Source organism: Urocitellus parryii, chromosome 9, assembly GCF_045843805.1.
Source record: "Urocitellus parryii isolate mUroPar1 chromosome 9, mUroPar1.hap1, whole genome shotgun sequence".
NCBI classification, from domain to species: Eukaryota; Metazoa; Chordata; class Mammalia; order Rodentia; family Sciuridae; genus Urocitellus; species Urocitellus parryii.
In genome coordinates this window covers 24,205,018-24,223,947 of record NC_135539.1, presented here as the reverse complement: position 1 = coordinate 24,223,947, position 18,930 = coordinate 24,205,018, and the positions used below count along the sequence as shown (strand labels likewise).

Genomic DNA, 18,930 nt, shown 5'->3' with positions numbered 1-18,930 from the left:
GCAGTCCTGCAGTGGGACTGAAGTTGGGGGTGCCTCGATGAGTTACAAGGCACCAGCGTGGAGGCTGCTTCTGGGAAACAGCCTCCAAATGGAAAGGGCAGGACCGTCCCGTTGGGGAGTCAGATCTGAGTGGGGACCCATTGGGTCACCCAGAGGGGATGCACACTGGTTAATCCAGGAAGGTGCAGATGACAGGCCACAGGAAGGTCGTGCGCAAAGAGCGAGGAGTGGTGAGAGGCTCCTGTGTGGAGGGAAGCGGAGGACAGCCGCAGCATGGGGCAGAGCTCTGGCCGTGGGAAGAGACTGGGTGGCACGCAGTGGCACACAGACCTGGGGTCTAGGACTTGACCCAGGAGCAGCCCCTGAGGACCTGGGGTAGAGGCGAGGCACCAGAGCTGACATGTGGAAGGGAACCCAGTCAGTGATGTGGAGGAGGGGAGGGAGGGAGGGAAGCTGGGGCCAGGTGTCGGGGGAAGCAGCCGCAGCAGACAGGTGCGAGGGTCGTGGCCCAAGCCCTGGGAGGGAGGGTCAGGTTTGGGAGGCACTCTGGAGGAGGGGCATGGTCTGTGGGCACTGGGGTATAAGGGCAGAGGCAAGAGTCTAGGCGACTCGGTTTGGAGTAGGGCCGACTGGGTGAGTCCTGGTGCTGCCCTCAGCCAGACACCAAGAGAGGTGCATGCAGGCAGCGGGGCTTGCAGGACCTCGGCTGCGGGAAGCCAGAGAGCCGGCACATGGATGGTGCAGGAGTGACCAGAGCTCCATGTTAGCGTCTGGGAGACCAGAAGCCATCTGTGCAGCAGAGACAGTCACCTTGTGGGCATGATAGGGCTCTACAGCTGTACCAGTCAACACAGCGACCTTGTGTAATGTCCATTCCTGGTGTTTGTGCAGGTTTTTATTTATCTTTCTCTTATTTATTTGCAATACCAGGGGTTGGACCCAGATGCTCTCTACCGCTGAGCCACATCCCAAGACCTTTTTATTTTTTATTTTGAGACAAGTTCTAACTTAACTGTAGAGGCCTCAGACTTGTGGTCCTCCTGCCTCAGCCTCCTGAGTCCCTGGATCACAAGTGTGCCCACTGCACCTGGCTGGCTCTTTACTTGGACTCTGTCTAGCTGGACGCTGTACTTTTGTATTGGGGCAAAGCACAGGTGCACGTTTCCCCTCCTAATCATTCTTCAGTGTGCATCTGCCTATGGCGCTCCCACTCTCGCCTGTCCACCCTGCCAGGGAGATGGTGGTGAAGATTTTAGTGGTAGGCTTGCTGTCTGAAAGAGAAGAGGTTGGGGAGAGTGATGTTGGGGGACTTGCCAGGATCTGTGAAGCCCCAGAAACCGTGCTTTCTAGTAAACGTCTCATGTTGTAAGTAGGAGCAATATCAGTCCTTTGTGAGTTCTACCTTCTAACTACAGGGAGGTGTTCGGGACGTGTTCCGTGGCAGTAATGGAATTCCTCCTGTGGCTTTAGCCATGTATCAGTTTCCCGTGGCTGCTGTAACAGATCACCACAACCTTGGTGGCTTGAAACAATGGAATTTATTTTCTCACAGTTGTGAAAGCCAGAAATTACATCAGTTTCACTGGGCCAGACTCAAGGTGTCCGCGGAGCTTCGTGCCCCAAGGGCCCTGGAGGAGAATGTGTCCCTTGCCTCTGCAGCTGCTGGTGGCTACCTTGTTCCTCGGCTTGTGACATCACCACTCCAGTCTCTGCCTTCCCCTGGTTGGCATGTCTCTCTAAGGACGTTTCTGTGGCATTTAGGGCCTTTCCAGCTAATTCAGCATCCTTACCTGAGTCTCATCTGCAAAGACCTTTTTTTAAGGTGACACCACCGTCCTTAGGAACACTGTGAGGTAGACCAGGAGTCCTACATCAGTGCCTTAAGCACCCCCTTGGTGGCCGTCGTCCCTGCCTAGGTTCAAGGGAGAAGGAAAAGCAAATGTCTGGTTAGAACACGGAGGAGGCCAGGTTTTCCTGCTCGCTCTTGATTGTCCTCTGGGAGTTGGTGTCATGTTCTTAGAGTTCTGTGAGCGAGAAGGAAGCAGTGGATGTGACTGCTGGGAAGGCAGAGATGGTGGCTGCCACAGACATGTGGACGCCAGATCCCTCAGTGTGCCAGGCCAGTGTCTGAGTGCGTGTCCGCCTCTTCTGTGGAAGTGACGCGGTCTGACGTCTGTCACACCTGACTCGGTCGTCCTTGGCTTCCTGACTCCTGCCATCTCTGGCATCTGCTGAGGAGGGAGGGGACCTACGGGCTAGTTTAAACTCCCAGCGCTCCCGTCGACTGCTAGTGTGGATGCTGAGCCTCTCTAGAGACACACCAGGAATTCCCGCCTCCCTCAGGAGGATCGCAGCTCAAGGGCAGCCCAGGCAACTGAGAAACCCCCACCTCAAATATAAATGAAAAGGGCCAGTCATACTCAGTGGAGAGTGCCCCTGTGTTCAATCCTTAGCCCCAGAAAACCCTCCTTACTTCCTGTGGCCCAAAGGACCTGCCGGGCCCCTCACACAGTCTGAAACATGGGAGGTGCTGGGGGCCACCATGTCCCACAGCCTGGAGCAGGTCAGTGAGTCCAGGTCCCTTCTCACGTCCCACGTCAGTCACGCTGGGTGGACGCCCATGCGCTCACCTGGCTTGTTGCGGCTGGTGTTCAGGAGCTACTAAGGAACAGCCTTTGGTCTTGGCTCTGGTCTGCCTGGTTCCAGGAGCCAAAGCAGGTGTCAAGGGAGCTCGGGCCACAGGGTTCGACATCCCTAACTCAAGGTCCAGTATGCTCCAGACACGAGCATTTTGAGTGAGGAAATGGCCCCACAGTAGAAATCCTCACACCCACCATGTAACTGGTCCAGTCAAAACCCAGCCACACTGAAAGCACTGAGTCAGATGAGGTGGAGGGTGTGTGTCAGGGGCACAGGAAACATTAAATGAGTCTTGGGTCGATCTTGGGCCCCCTGCCCAAGAAATCTCATTCTGTGTGTATAGACATGCCCAAGTCTTAACAAAATCCCAAACCCAGAATGCCTCTGGTCCTGAGCATTGCACATGAACGTGCACTCAGCCTGTGGTAATGTACACATATGTTGTTGGCTTGTTTGGTACTGGGGACTGAACCCAGGGGCACTTCACCAGTGAACTGAACCCAGGGGCACTTCACTCACCCTTTTGACTTTTCATTTTTTATATTTATTTTTTAGTTGTAGGTGGACGCATTACCTTTATTTTATTTGTATGTGGTGCTGAGGATTGAACCCAGTGCCTCACACATGCTAGGTGAGCGTCTGCCACTGAGCCCCAGCCCCAGCCCTTACTTGTCATTTTTGAAACAGGATCTCACTAAGTTCCTGAAGCTGGCCTCAAACTGGGATCCTCTTGCCTCTGCCCCCTGAGTCACTGAAGTCACAGGCTATGCCACGGGGCTCAGCAGATCTCCATATTTCCATATTTTCAGGCCCTGGGCGGGTGGGGGAGAAGAAGCATCTAAACATGTGGCTTCATCCCACTCCTACTGGCCTTGCTCGGACCATGCTGTTCCTGGTAGCTCAGGTCCAGGGTATACCAGGTCACAAAGGCAAGGTGCCTCTGCCTGGTCCTAGTGGCCAGCAGAGTAGAAGGAAGGCTAAGGACCCCTCAGGTGGGTAAGTAGAACTGCGGGGCTCCCAGCACTCCCCCGCCACTGACACCTGGGTGCTAATGCAGAGATTCCAGGGGAGAAGCTTCCAGAAAGGCTCAGAGATCTGTGCTTCCAGAAGAACCCGTAGAGCTTCCCCAGTTCACCTAGCAAAGACAGGGTTTACAGGGAGAAGCCACAGGCTTTGGGTGGAGACACCTGTTTGGGGACAGCTGTGCCACTGCCCAGTCATGTGAGCTGTGGGTCACCCCATCCCCTACACCTCAGAGTCCTAGGTGCACAGCTGGTGTGACCCCAGGGCCTGCTCCAGACTGCTGAGCGCATGATGCACACCTGCATACTCAAGCCTCCGTGCACACCTCGGTGCTCCAAGAATAGCCCTCGCTTCCCTCCGAGCAGACGCCACACCAGGCTGGCTTCTGCTCTGGTGTCCCCAGCCACTTACCCAGTCCTAACCTCATCTCAGAGTCGCATGGTCTGGCTAACTGGTTATAATTAACAATCACTCCTAAAAGCTTTTATTCTTGTTTTAGTTGAAGAGAACTCTGACTTGAGAGAGTTTACTTCGTAGGCTGGCGAACCCTTGTAAATTCTCATGGTCCTCACTGAGATAACGTCTATCCACATGCTCATGTCTGCTCTTAATGGGAGTGTCATGTGTAATTTGGGAGAAATTCTGTTGTCATTTAGCATTAATTAATGCCCACTTATTGTAAAGTGTTCGGAGACAGCAGCCTCAGCCGGAGTTCCAGACCACACAGAGCAGACAGCACTGAAGGGGCAGGCACTGCAGCCGGGCTGGGCTGCACTGAAGGCAGGTCCCAGGCACACGCCTCTGCAGGGAGCTGGCTCCAGGAGGCGGGCCCCCACTCTGGGGGGTGAGCACTGAGCCTGGCTGCCACCCACCTTGCTGTGTTCTCTGTGGCTGAATGGGTCCTGTCTGCCTGTGCGCGCACACACGCACATGCACACGTACACGTATATACACACACACTCTCACCCTCTCCTCCCAGTTGCAGCCACCCTAGATGTCGGCTTTTAACCTGGTCACACCTGGCTGCACATGTCAGCTGGCGGGCCCTGGAGTGTGATGTGGGATTTGCTGAGGCCCCTGCACCTACTCCCCCTGCCGCCACCCTGCTCCCCCTGCACCTGGCTCCCTGCTGCCTGGCTCTGGGACAGAGGCTGCTCAGGGGAAGGGGGAGTTCAAGAAATGGCCCAGCCACCCCCACAAGGGATAAGTCAGGCTTGTTGATGTCCCAGCCTGCTTCAGAGGCCACCTCCAGGAATGGGGGGTGCCACATGTGTGCGCGTGGCAGTGAGTGTGACCCTGTGGCTCTCCCCTCGCTGCAGGCCATGAAGCACAGAGAACCTGCCAGGACCACTGCTGAGGCTACCCCTGCTGAGATCCGGCCTGGGTCTCCTCTGTACCAGCAGACCACTGGGCCATCTACCGGGATTGTTTTCTCAGGGCAGTGACTGCCTGTGCCCTGGGAGGGGCACGGTGGCCTTGTTTACGATGATAGGCGACGGCTGGTGCAGCCAGGGGTTGGGTTCCTGCCCTGCACAGGGAGGCCCTGGGCTCTCTCCTCGGCACCAGCAGAAGAAGTCCGTTGTTTTACTGAATGTGATTTACCCTTTCATTGGCAATGAAAAGTCCCTTCAGAACCTTCCAGATCACTCTCTGGAGCTGAGCTTTTTGTTTTCTCCTGGGGTGGGGGGGTGGGAGATGGGGAGCTCTGCTGGGCACCGCTGGCCTTGCTGCCCTTGCTTGGTTTCCAAGAGCCCCTGGGCCACCCTGCTCACGTCCAGGAGAGGGTGAACTCAGGCTGGCTGTGCCCGTCCCTTCCAGAGCTGCTGCTTGATAAATGCCAGCCGTGAGCCCATGCTCCCCAGGTTGGTGCCTCCCTGAGCACCCCTCTCCCAAACCCACAGGGGCAGGGCGCCAAGCTGCCGCTCCCAGGCAGAGTGGCCCACAGTAGCACTTGGGCTCACAGTGAAATGATGTCCTCTGCCTCAAATGATTTAACCTGCCACACTACTGAGCTTCCAGATCACACATCTGTCAGGATGTCAGGAGGGGTGATCAGCGCACCAAGGCTCCATCCCCACCCTTCCTGGCGTTTCTGAGATCCCCAGCAGGGTCTCTCGGGTCTGAGGGATCCCCCACCCCACGTCCCCAGCCTCCTGTAGCTAAGAGACGGGGTCCTCTCATGCTCGCGCCTCGTCTATCAGTGCTCAGGATTCAAGGTCTCCTCAGGTTGCTGGTTGGCTGCCACGCATCTGGCCTTTGCCAGGAGGTGAACTGCTCTCTTGCTCCGTAAGCAGGAAGTGGTTGTTTTAGGGTGAAGAAGGAAAGAGGAGGTGGCTTCCCCCTCCCTCCAAGGCTTTGTTGATGTCCCCAGGCAGCTGGGCAATCTATTCCTTTGCCCTTCTTCTGGACTTTCCCCTCAGGAACAGGCCCAATCCAAGAAGGCCATCAGGGTTTGCTAAGGAGCTTCTTCACCTTGGGGCCACTGTGGGAGCCCCTTCAGGAAGCTGGGGGGAGGAGCACAGCAGACTCCTGTCCTGAGGCTGGAGGAAGAGGCCTCCTGTCCTTGCCTAAGTGGTAGGAAAGGACATCCCCTGACCATTCGTGAAATGAGGGACACACTTAGGGAGACGCTGGAACAAGCAGCCGGGAGAAACGCTGGGAGGGCGTTTGCTTAGTGGGGGGTGGGGTGTCTCTCCCCTGGGCCTTCCAGAGCTTGTGTCTGCAGAGCTGCCTTAGTGGGCTCCCGTGCTCCCAGCCCATATCAGCAGGGCATAGCTGAGCTGAGGGCGACCAGGGTCAGACTGAGTCCCCTGCTTTCCTAACCCTCCAGGCTGCTGTACCCAGAGAAGACACCTTATCAGTGTTCTCTGTTACTTTGGGCGATATCCTAGAGTGGAACCTAAGTCTAAACTCAGACAAGGCACTGTTTTGCAAAATACACAGCCCAATCACCTGGGCCTAATTACCTGCACAACTCAAATCATAAGAGCAGAGCCCCAGAGCCGAGGTGATGGACAGAGGACTGGAATGCCTTCCTGGGGATGTCCCTTGGTTGTGAGGTGCATGAGCCCCAGTGCAGCTTCAGGGAAGTGGCCAACTAAGTCGAAGGGTGGGCATGCAGCCCTTGGTGTGCTCTCTTCACTTCTCAACCTTGAGTGCAGCCTTGACAACTGAAAAGTAAGGACTTCAGGAAGCGCGGGGCACCTGCCTGACGGAGCTGCTCCAGGGCCAGGCCCTGCAGGTGTTGGTTCCTGGACTGGCTCTCACAGCAGGAGAGGCAGCAGTTCTGAGGGGGGATGGTGCCTCAGCAGGAGGCTCGAAGCCTGCCTCCTTCCCTGCTACTGCATCTTCTCTCCGCTTCCCTAGGAGTCTGTGCAGAGGGCCCCGGAGGCTGGCTCCAGGGCGTCCCGGAAGGAGTGGCCTCCAAACCGTGTCTGAGGGGTCCCAGCCACAGGAGGCGGCAAGTGGCGGTGCTGAGCCACTGTCCTGCGTGTCCACCCTGCAGAGGCACAGCACGTGGAGTGGGGTGGTGCTGGGGAGCGTGCACCTGGCTCTAGTGCCCTGGGCCTGGGAAGGGAAGCGGGTAAAAGAAGGGGTTTTCTTCGGGAGGGTGGTGGCAGCAGTGTGAGGGGAGGATCAACCTGCGCATGTGTGGTAGCTGCCAGGGATCCCGAGCTCCTGGGCTCCTGCAGCAGCCCTTCCACAGCAGGGGCACTGGCCACTGCAGAGGTGTGTGTCCAGGATGTCTGTACTGACTCTGCCTTGAGCCTTTGACAGCCCTGTGAGAGAGGGAGGACAGGCCTGGCAAGGTTACTGAGGGTGGCCGTGGGCGTGGATAGGGATTGCATCACTGCGTGTCCACCCCAGGTTCCACCGAGCTCCCCTTACCTGCACATCCTTCTCTCTCAGGTTCGGAGGTGGTAATGATACTCCTGATGATGCTAATGGCCGTCATGGCAGCAACTTCCATGTAGAGAGCACGTCCTTCCGGGGCCAGGGATGCTGCTACTTGGTGTGGCCTCCTCTCCGCAACAGGAGCTGAAGTGTGGTGGGCTGGGATTCCCAGGGCATGTCTCAAGGATGTGGTTGGCCTGGGGCACACCCTTCCTGCATCTCTGCCTGGCGACTGGAGCCAGCAGGGTTGGTGTTGTCGGGCACCAGGGCCTGACTCTGACTTAGCATCACCCAGAGAGGCTTACATTTTACCTGTTTCATGTGCCAGCCTTTCTCAAAACACTATTTGAGAATGTTCTTTAAATACTTCTTTAATGGGGCTGATTTCATTTTATGTTTGGATTTTTTTTCTTTGAAGCAATTGAAAAACAGATGGACTGGGGCGTAGTGAGTTGGCTGGATGGGATGGGCACACACTGAAGTAGGTTTACTGAAATTTAATGGTAGCATGTCTTTGGCAGGTGTGGGGAGTTAGCCATAAATTCTTTTCAGTTTTCTGTATATTTGGAATTTTCTCTCTTAAGTTGTTGATAGATCTTTATTTGTTTGTTTGTTTGTTTGTTTGTTTGTTTGGGTTTTTTTATACATGGTGCTGAGAATCAAATCCAGTGCTTCACACATACCAGGCAAGTGCTCTACCACTGAGCCACAACCCCAGCCCCTTTTGGAATTTTTACAATAAGATATTTGAGGAAAATAAATACCAAATAGGTCATTCCTACATTGTCTTCCAGATGATTTGGGGGGTCCTGCTTTGTTTTTGCTTTGTGGTACCAGGGAATGAGCAGAGCACTCTGCCACTGAGCCACATCTCCAGTCCTTGTTACTTTTTATTTTGAGGCAGGGTCTTGCGGAGTTGCTGAGGCTGGCCTCAAACTTGTGATACTCCTGCTTCAGCCTCCTAAGTTGCGTGGATTGCAGGTGTGTGCCATGGCACCTGGCCACAGATGTTTAAAATACAGTTTTCTGTGCTTCTCTCTGTGTGCGGGGGTTGTATTCCTGTGCAGCTGTGGGAATGTGGGCAACTTCTTAGTCATTGTGGGAGCTTGCCAATAAAAAAATATTCTGGGGAAAACAAAATCAATGATCCATCATCTGGTTCTGCACCTAGTCATACATTTTGAATTGACAGGTTTGGTTGATTTCAGACACTCTGGAAAGCTGTGGGTCTGCAAGTCTCCAGGTGAGAGACAGGTTTAGCAGTAAATAGCTCCTGTCTCAGACAGTGGTATTGGGGGCCCTCCCCCATGGAGGTTCCTTCGGGCTCTCCAATCACAGTGAAGGCCCGGAGCTCCTGTCCACTTACTTCAGCAAGCCTTCAGGAGGAGGGGCTGAGGGGGCAGAAACACTCGACCAGTCAGGCCCAGAAACCCATAGAAAAGCTCAGCTGAAGACAGCCCATCATCTTTGGGGGCCAGGCTGTGTTTTTGCCTAAACCACTAGGACAGGTACACAGTCTTCTCTCTAACACCAGGGCGCACAGGAGCCCCATGACCCCTAGGAAGGGCATTGGGAGCGCATGCTGTGGTGGACAGTGAGTGGGTTCCGTCCAGCTGGTTGTTAGGATGACCTTGCCCACAAGGTCAGGGAGTTAGTTCATCAGGGAGTTTGGCCAGACTGAGAAAGCGTCACTTGGAGTGGCCTGTGGTGGCTGGTGAGCTTGGCAGACCCTGTAACTGGCAAGAACCGCACTGTCAGCCTTTGGCGTCCTCGGGATGCTCTATCTTCCACGCTGTTTAGTAGACGCCATGCGGCCTTGCACCCACACAGAGCCCGGCTCAGCCTCGTTCTTGTGTGTCTGCTGCTCGACTCGTGCCAGCAGGGAAACGGTCCAGTAAGACACCCGGGCAAGACACCATGGGGAGGGAGGAAGGGTGGAGACTGGGGAGGGAGTAGTTAGCTCTGTCTAATTGGCTCTTTCACCTAATGCTAGTTTCCCAATTAAGGGGATACTTAGAGAAAGAGAAATTAATCCATGTGGGTCAAAAGTAGCTATTAATTTTTAATCAAAACACAATGTTTAACATGTCTGTGGCCCTGCTCAGTGCAAGTGCAGGCACGCCACCAGCATCTTCTGGAAGGATCTGGAGGCACGGAAAAGGGGGCCTGTTGATCCAGAAGACGTGTGCCACCTTATGTGTCCCCGCACCCCCACGTAATCTCTCCTCACCGTCTGTGGCCTTGTACTTGGAATATACCCAGCCAGGTTGCTTCTCGGGAACCCGGAGTCCAGCTGTGTGCACAGCTGGATGGTTTGGGTAGGTTCTCAGCCTCACAGCTACCTACCAAGAACTTCGGTCTGGTGGAGGAGGCCGAGGAGGCATCGTGAGCCAGTCCTTCCAGGCAGCACACCATCAGGTGGCAGGGTATGTGACAAATGGTACGTAGGAATGACGTTGGCCCAGCGCTCTCGTCATGTGATGGCACTGTAAAGAACTTCCTGGGAATCGGAGCTTTGATCTCTGCAGCAGAGCAGTGACGAGTGTGATTTTTATCATCCTCTTTTGAAAAAAAGTCCACGTGGTGCAGTGAGTCACCCAGGGTCCCACTGCAGGTGCCATGAATCGCCAGAGGGCTGGGTCACAGTACCTCAGTTTGTAGGAGCCACAGTGGCCCCAGAAGAGCTACCTTCGAGGCAATGTGAAGGCTCCTGCCTGGAAGCAGCACTCCTTTGGCTGTGGAGCCCAAGCTGGTCTTGGAAGGTGCGGAGGAGGGCCTCCAGGTAGCTGCAGCAGCCTCAAGGGCTTTGTGGCAAGGAGAGTGCCCTGGGGACTGGAACACAGGCCGGCCAGGTTGGGCAGGTCCAGGGCAATGTACTTTCGGGGCCTGAATGCCGAGATGAAGGGTTTCTACCCAGGTTACCCCAAGATCTCCGTGTGGTGCCTCCCATCGTCTCTCCCGACACCCCTCCCGTCTGGCTTCTTTATTCTCACTTGTGACCATCTTGGCTCCTTCTGCTTCCCATTTTTAAACAGATCAAAAGAAAAAAGGAGAGTTTCCCCTGCAGCCAGTTCCACTGACCCATGGTGACCAGTGGTGCTGTCCTCACCCACCTCCTCCCCACCTCGCTGTGAGCCCAGCAGCAGAAGGACTTCCTTCCCCAGGGAATGTCCTCATGCCCTGGCCTACAGAAAGAAAGTAGGCATGGGACTCGCTGTGTTCCTGGACACTTAGAATGACATGATTCAAGGAGTCAGGGAGGACTGCACCCCAAGAGCTCATCTTGGGGCTGCCAACTGCAGCCTGAAGCCTGCAGGAGGGGAGGAAACCCCCCTGCAGTGAGAAGGTGGGCTTCAAGTGCATGTAGCCTGGGCGGGCAGCAGCATCAGCAGCTGGAGTAGTGGAGGAGAGGGAGCTCAGGGAAGGCCCTTGCCAGGGAAATGGCCATGGGAGGGACAGCTCTGTGTAGCCTGGAGCAGAGATCAGGAGGCACAGGTAGGACCAAAGGTCTTGGCCAGGAGGTGGACAGAGGAGAGTGGACAAAACAATGGTGTTTTCACTCCCCCATTAAGACATGGAAGACAATGGACAGGACAGTTGCTGATGGTGCCCTCGATGACAAAAAATGGAAAGCATTAGACTCTGAACCAGCAGTGGAGCACATCCTGTGCATCTGGGAAACTAGTTTGCCCAAAGGGACACCATCCAGGCAAGAAGCCTCATGCTGGGGAGAGGACACACTCCCTGGCAAGCCACACAGCAGGCCAAAATGGAAGAAATCATGTCCTGGGAAGGAGGGCATTTTTGGTGCCTAATGAATAATATGAGATAATAATGTTAATTATGTGGTAATTATAACTTTTCCTGACAAGCCACAGATGCTCCAAAGATTATAATTGCAATTTCATATCTTCTGTGTGAAAAGCAGCTTAGGTAGCGACATCTGTCGTCCATGCATCCATTCACACTTTCCTGTGATGTATATTTCCCAGAACCTACTGTGTGCTAGGTGACAAACAACAGCACATGAGACAAACCTGTTCCCTGCCCTTAAACCCCCTTAAAAAAAAAAAGTTAGTATAGCTTTTACAAGCCCTACTTTCTCTGTATCAGTGAGGGTTCCTTTGTGGGCAAATATGTAGCCATTTTTTGTATCTATTCCATGCACATTTGAATAAAATGGACCATTTCTGTATACAGTTTTTAAATTCCTAAATATCTACTAAATAAAACTTATTTTAGAAAATTAGTTAAGACACTAATTATCAGGTGACACTGGGTGTATGTGAGTTGTATAAGATCTTGAAAAGATGAATTGGAAGTCTCTGGAGCATATAAAGCAGAGACATGATCAGATTTGTCATTGAAAAAGATGACTGGCAGCCATGTAGAGGATTGCAGAAGGCCAGAGTGAACAGCAGCAGGTAGGAGACTCGTCCAGGAGACAGGCAGGGAAGACTTGGAGTAGGTAGTGCAGGGTCAAGGGTCATCTTAGAGATCAGATGAACAGGATTTGGCAACTGACAAAAGAGAAGAGCCAGTGTTGCAGTCATCTACTTCCTGGGTGAGTTTTGGGAACCAAACAGGAGAGATTAGTTTCATTTACAGAGAAGCAAGTAGAAACTGTAAAGTGATTGAGATACAGGTCTGCTCTCCCCACAGCCTTGAACTTGCTACCGCACCAGGCATGACACAGACTGCCAACCTCAAGGGCCTTGTCACACCTCTTCCAAGGCTTAATGCCTAATTTTATATTCACAAAGTTATTTTGTTTTTTCTTTAAAAGCACCCTCTGCAAGCATCTAAGCTTTAGAGTCCACAAAACCTCTTTCTGCCTCTGGCTGGGTAATAAACAGGACTGTGACCTGATGGGACAAGACCTGGCGTGCAAATCCCACCACCATCGACAGCAGGGTGTGCTGACAGGAGGGAGACAGGTGCCTCACTGGAGATGCCCAGTGGTCACCTGGGGTTATCTGTAGAGAGCTTCCTTTGTATCAGGCAGTGAATGTCTGTTGATTTTGTGTTTTTGTTTGTTTGGCCTTTTTTTGTTGTTTTTGAGGAGTGTTTTATATTCCTTCATTTAACCATTATGTGATTTCATGTGCTTGAATCAGCCCTGTTGTATATGTGAGGAAACTGAGCTCTGGTACAGTTAAGTCACAATCCTGGCTGTTGTGCTGGACTGGCGCCCGACAGCCCCTTTCTGAAGCTGGAGGCTGCCTTCAGCTGCCTTGCTGGAGTGATGTGGCCAAAGCCAGGCTTATGATAGATCCTCGGGCTATATGGCAGGTGTCTCGTCCCCTGCAGGTTCAGGAGCAAGGTGTGATTCTGTCCTATGCCTCCAAAAGACGATTGCTTGGTGAAGTGTTGGTGGAAAGGTAATGACTTCAGCTTCAGACATGCCTCTGACATGCACCGCAGGAAGCACAGTGGGTACATCAAGAGGGCGCAAGTCTTGGAGTCCTTGTCCTGATCAACAGTGGGCCCCGGTGAAGGGGTGTGGGGCTGGCATGTGGCACCAGTGATGGGGATTTGGAAGGCAGGCGAGTGAGCCAGGGTAGGAGTGAGAATGATCAGATGGTGAGAATGTGTCCACGTTGACTGACGCTCCCAAGATCCAAAGACAAGCAAGGTTTGAATTTTTGTTTTGTTTCGGTTTTGGTTTTCTGAGTTCTGGTCAAGACCAGAAAAAAGGAGTGAGGACTGTGGTGAGGCTGAGGGAAAAGCAGAGCCTTGGCTTCCTGTTCTACCTCCATTTTCCCTGGCCAGAAACGCTCTTCAGGAGAAGTATAGTTTCCTTGGCTTAGAGATCATTTAGATCTAAGATGGGTAAAGAGATTGGCTTGAAGATGTAATTAATTCAAGTTGCTGACCTGCACGGTCAGCCCTGCAAACACTGAGAGCCACAGCAGGTGAAGCCCTGCACAGCTCAGCCAGAGGCCTGGGGGCTGTCAGAGGGGGCAGCATCCTGCAGCCAACAGGCAGGAGGCGCTCAGGGACCCCAGACCCGGGCGGCAGGAGAAGGTGGGTGAGAAGGAGCAGAAATCAGAGGCCCGGTTGCTGAGCCTGCCACCAGGCTTTCCAGGCACCCCAGTCCCTCCAGAGGTCTTTCACAAGGCTGGAGGAGAAGCTGTGGACTGGACTGCAGCAAGGCTGGCAAGCTGGTTAAACTGACCGAGTAGACGGCCGCTTTACCGTTAAGTCCTGGAACTCAACCCCTGTAACAATTACCAGTGATCTGATAGTTATTTAATTATTCTACTTTGGATTTTCAGAAGGCAGAAAGTTGTAAAGAAAATGGATCTGAAGTGTCAGATGGCAAAATCAGAATTTTAAAAGAAAAGGAGACTTCTCTGCCAGGTAAACAAATACCTGAGTGTTTATTATGTGCCAATCTTGCGTCCTTCAGGGAGCAGCTGCAGCTGGGTAGGTCCTCCCACCAGACAGTGAGCAACAAACAAATGGCCGTAGGGTCTGTGGAAGGGCAGGGCGGTAAAGGCTACTCAGAAAAATACCAAACACTACCGCAGTGGAGAGAAAGGGCATGCAATGTTTGACAGCATGATCAGGAAGAGTTCCCTAGAAAAGCCCAAAAAGAGAAGCAAGGAGTCACCCAAAATATGGGGGAAATCCTCTCGGCAGAGTGAACGGCAAGCACAAAGGGCCTGAGGCAGCAGCACGTCTGACATGGTTAGAAAGCCAGTAGAACTGACAGAAGAAGTGAGAGCAGGCATGGGGGGAGGTGAGGCCGAGGTGTCCCGAGGCAGGGCCCAGAGAGCTGTTGTAGGCAGGTGGGGCTTCCGACGTTCCAGGGGAGCAAGGGAGCCTTTGGAAGGGTGTCACCATGAGGGGTAAGATATGAGAGTCACCCAGGGTGCTGCGTGGGCTGCCTTCCCAGTATAGCCTGAGACACATGATTAGCAACAGTAGGTGCAGAAGTGACTTGGAAATTCTAAGGAAAATTCACCCTGATCTTAGCAATAATGTTATTTGAAAAGAAAAAAATTAATATTAAATGGTATATGATATTTAGAACGGCCAAGGAGTTTCCTCCCCGCTGCCCCCTGCTCCCTCTGTTCGGATGAGAACATGTGCATGGAGCTCCCCTGTGCCCTCTGCCTCTTGCTCACTGGCCATTCCCAGCTCCACCAGAAGAGAGAGGGATGCAAGAGAAGCAGCCGCAGGGCCTGGCCCCCTGGACTGCAGGGAAGACCAACCCAGGAGGCAGTGCAGAAGCAAGGAGGGGGACGTATTGTGACAGGGAGCCTCGTGGTCAGAATGAGCCAGGCTCCATGTTTGGGAGCCTGCTTGGGGGGGTCAGCCTTGGCCACAGAGGTCAGGACTGCATTGATTTCTTTTCCACATGTGAAATATGCTTCTTAGAGTCAACCCCGTCGAAACATGGCCTGGCCACCACTGCCTCTGGCTTATCACCCGAATGTGCACAGCGAGGCCACAGGGGCATGGAGTAGGATGCAGAGTCGGGTTAGAAGGAGGTGGAGGCCAGGCCTGCGGCTGTGCTTTGGTCTCCACAGCCGACCCCAAAGCAAGCAGCAACATCCGGGTCGGCTCTCCACTCCGTCCGCCTCCCTCTAGCCTCCAGCCAGGCAAGCACCAGCAGCATTGCAGAGGAGGCCACGTCAGCATGGAGGCCGCGGGGACCCAGTGTCCCAGCCTATGAGTTTCCTGGATGTCTTTACTGGGAATCTTCCTTGGAGAAGCATGAACAGGCTGGAAATAATGTAAGGAGATCAAGAAGGAAGTCAGGCAGGCGACACCTTTAGAGAGACTGGGCAAGTCGGCGCAGGACAGCAGGGCTGTGCAGAGCTGTGGTTAACCCAGCAGCCCACTGGTCTGTCTGCTTCACGCACAAAGCTGTTGAAAGAAGGATTCTTGAAGAAAGAGGTTCCAGTTCACATGGAATCTGAGTAAGTCCCCTGCTGGATATACTGTTTCCAGAGTTTATGGCTGTAATCAACAAAACATGGGCATTCTTTCATGCAGTTTCTCCTCTGGCTTTCTAAGTTCTGTTCTGTACAAAGCAAAAGCAAAAAGAAAGGCATCCAGGAGTGGCTCTGCATAGGGGAGGGAAGACAGGGGGCTGTCTGGCTGGAACCAGATGAAGAGCTGGGTTCCTCCTCAGAGGACGTTGAAAACGTTTAAGAGAACTCTGAGACCAAGATATGTTGACAGAATTTTCAGTCTTGTACCCACGTATCTCAATATTATTAATTAGCCTCTTTAATTTCTATTTGTTCTTTTTTAAAAAGATAAATACCTGTTGTATGCCTGCCCACATCAGCACTGTTAGCACAGGAGACAGGATGGTCTCTGCCCTGCCCTCCTAGAGCTCCTATTGGGGAGAGACAGACAAAAAGACTTAACTGGGCGTACTGGTCAGCGTGTCCAGTGCTGTGGAGAGAGGTAGCGGGGAGGGAAGGAGTGGAGGGTGTGATGTGAGATGCCGTCTGCACTGGGAAGGTGACGTCTGAAGGGATCGGGTGGGTGGGGAGTTCCTGAGCAGTGGGGCATTCTGGCTGCTGTGCGGGGTGGGGGGAAGAGCAGCACGAAGGCCAGTTAAGGCTGCATGTCCTTGCCCTTGAAATCACCTGTTCATTTACTTGCCTAAGCTGGGACACAGTGGTCTGGGTTCTAGAAAAATGAACCTTGACAGCAGCCCCTTCCTCCCTCAGTGACTAGGCGTCAGCCATTCAGAAGGGCTCTGTCAAATGTAAAAGGAGAGGAAACAAAACTGAAATGTCACCCTGCAACTCTGTACCCTTGTTTGGCCTGGGGTCCTTGGCTGTCACTGTCCTGTAATGTACCACCTTACACCCGGCACATTCCTAGAGCAAAGGGACCAATGGACCAAGTGGTTAGGTTCATGTGAGAGAAACCTACGTCGGAATCCCTGGTCCTATCTAAGGTGGGTCTCACAGGAGGTCAGTGGCTATTTTATTTTGGTTTGGGTTTCTGTTTAGTTTTATAAGAAACTACAATCTGAAACATGGGAAGAGCTTGAGAGGAACTTTTTCTCTGTCTGGGTTCCTCTGTTGCTGCGAGAACTGGTGCGCATGGGAACCCAGAAGATATGCAGATGACTGTCCTGTTACATTGTGACTGTATGTACAGGCACACAGCCTTCCTTAAGATACTCACCAGCCATTAAAAATGTGTTAGCTGGTGGGGATAGGAATGCTGAACCACAATAAGGAAAGCTCTTTCAGAAGGACTTGGAGGCTCACTGTGCTGGATGAAGACTGCAGCACACTAGCCTGCATTTTTGGGGTAATAGATCCGTAAGTAGAAACAGGCCTGTTTGCAGGAAAACATTAGTTCTGAGGCCTGGCCAGCTCCTGCTCTTACCACTCTGTCATCTCTGATTGGATTAGATGCCACATAAGTGCCTCAGCTTCTGAGACTGTCCGTGTTAAGTTTAGCCCTCCAGTTGGATGCCATCCTTGTGGAGCTCAGTGGAGAGAAATTAAATTTCTGTCACTGGAGCAGAAACAGTGAATCAGGTGTCAGGGGCTACATCAGTGGACTTCGTTGGTTGCAAGATGCATGTCCTTCCCGAGGCTCTGAAGCTGTGACGTTGGCCCTTTCCAATCGCAGTCTGATCTCTGATTTTACTGTAATGCAGTTAGACAACCTAGTTATTCAGGCACAGACTTCTCTGTTTTTCATTATCCCTGAATAACATTTGATGCTGAAATAGGAAAGATGGGAAGGGTGGGGGAGGGGAGCCAAGCACTTTTCACAGTTTGTGTGAAATGCTTAATATTTGAAAGTCTTTAAAATGCACCGTACACCGACATTCCAATTTTATAAGGCTAACAGAACATGTTCAAAAGTTTTATGAATTTCAGCATGTAACCAGAGTAAACGTTAGCCTGTTTTAAATAAGCCATAATGACCTGGCTACAAACCTGCATAGTTAGCAAATCCCCCCTTCGTTTATGAGCAGCCATTCCTCACCAGGTCACTACAAAATACTAGTTTTATCAGTTTCTGTGGACTCCATACGCTGCTCTGTGTGCTGATTTCAGCATGATTCTGGTTTAAGAGCCTCAAACCAAGGGCATCATGATGAGGTGATATTTTGTTCTGATTTTAATGAAATGGCATAAATCCTACTTACTTAAGAATCTGCACAGGCCCCTCAGATCCTGTGGGGAAGGCTTGGATCCCAAATGCCTTCCCTAAACCCAGGGCCACACAGAGGTTGCAGGCTCACCCTTCCCTTAGTGAGAGCTGGAGAGTCTCCACTCAGAGATGCTCCTTTCTGTTTGACATCCTCAGGATGGAAGTCCCCTGCCCCCATTGATGCTTTGTAGCTTAGGATCTCTGTACAGAGTGTAGAGCACACGAGGAACCCTGCCCATCACCCCTCCTGAGCCTGCAATCTGAGCTGCAGCCGTGCATCTCACACTGCAAAGAAATCTGCTTGCTCTCTGGATAAAACATACCCACCTCCTCAAACATGGCAGAGGAGAGAGACCTTCCTCTCAACTTTGTAGCCCAAACTCTTCTGCCCGTAGATTCACCTTGGCCCCAGCCATCCCTCAGGAATCATCTGCCACAGACTAAGCAAGCTTCCGGGGACACTCTAACCCCCTTTGCTCTCTGGCATCAAAAGCTGCTTTAATTACAAACAGTGCCCTAGAGAACAGGCTGAAGCATTTAAATAAGTCTCATCTAAAGGCCGTGGGCCAGAGCGCTCTCACAGAGGGCGACGTGTAATTAGGTAACCTGACTCACTGGATAAAGTTGCCTCGCTTTCACAGGGGCCCAGGGCTGGCTGCCTCCCCCACCTGCTCTCTGCCTGTCCTTGCCACAGTCATCACCTGCCTCCCTGGAGGCCCTCAGGCAGGTCTGCATGCGCCCACAGGCTGACCCCAGGTCCCCCAGCAGGAGCCCCCTTCCCCTTGTCTTGGAATACTCATGATCCTCGCTGTCCCCAAACACCCTGCTTACATGTAGAGGCCACTGCACATGTCTTCAGAGCTTGGCTTTCGAGTGTCTTTACAGTTGGGCTTCCGTACCTTGTGAGAGAAGGCGTCTGTAGGTGTGACCACCCATGGCGGCTTGGGAAACCCTGTCTGTTCACTGCGTTTATTCACGGTGCATAGGGGTGGGCAGTCTAGTTGAAGCCCCCGTTCGCGACATGATTTCATAGGCACCAGTTACCTTCTCTCTCAGCCTAGACGTCCCCAGAGATGGGAGAAATCAGGCAGGAAAACCCACTTAATTAGGACCTACTGTGACGAGCCAGGAAACAGGTCCTAGCACATTTTATGAGGGAAGCCGTGGACCAGGAAGCAGGATGTTTGCCTTTCTCTTGGTGGAGGTCTGGCCCGCGCTCTGGAG

At 52.9% G+C, this 18,930-nt stretch overlaps 1 protein-coding gene across 2 annotated transcripts in view; it reads left to right on the top strand.

Annotated features, from left to right (window-relative positions):
* Auts2 (activator of transcription and developmental regulator AUTS2) overlaps window positions 1-18,930 on the top strand; it is a 1,053,970-nt gene that overhangs the window by 781,404 nt on the left and 253,636 nt on the right. The window lies entirely within an intron of this gene.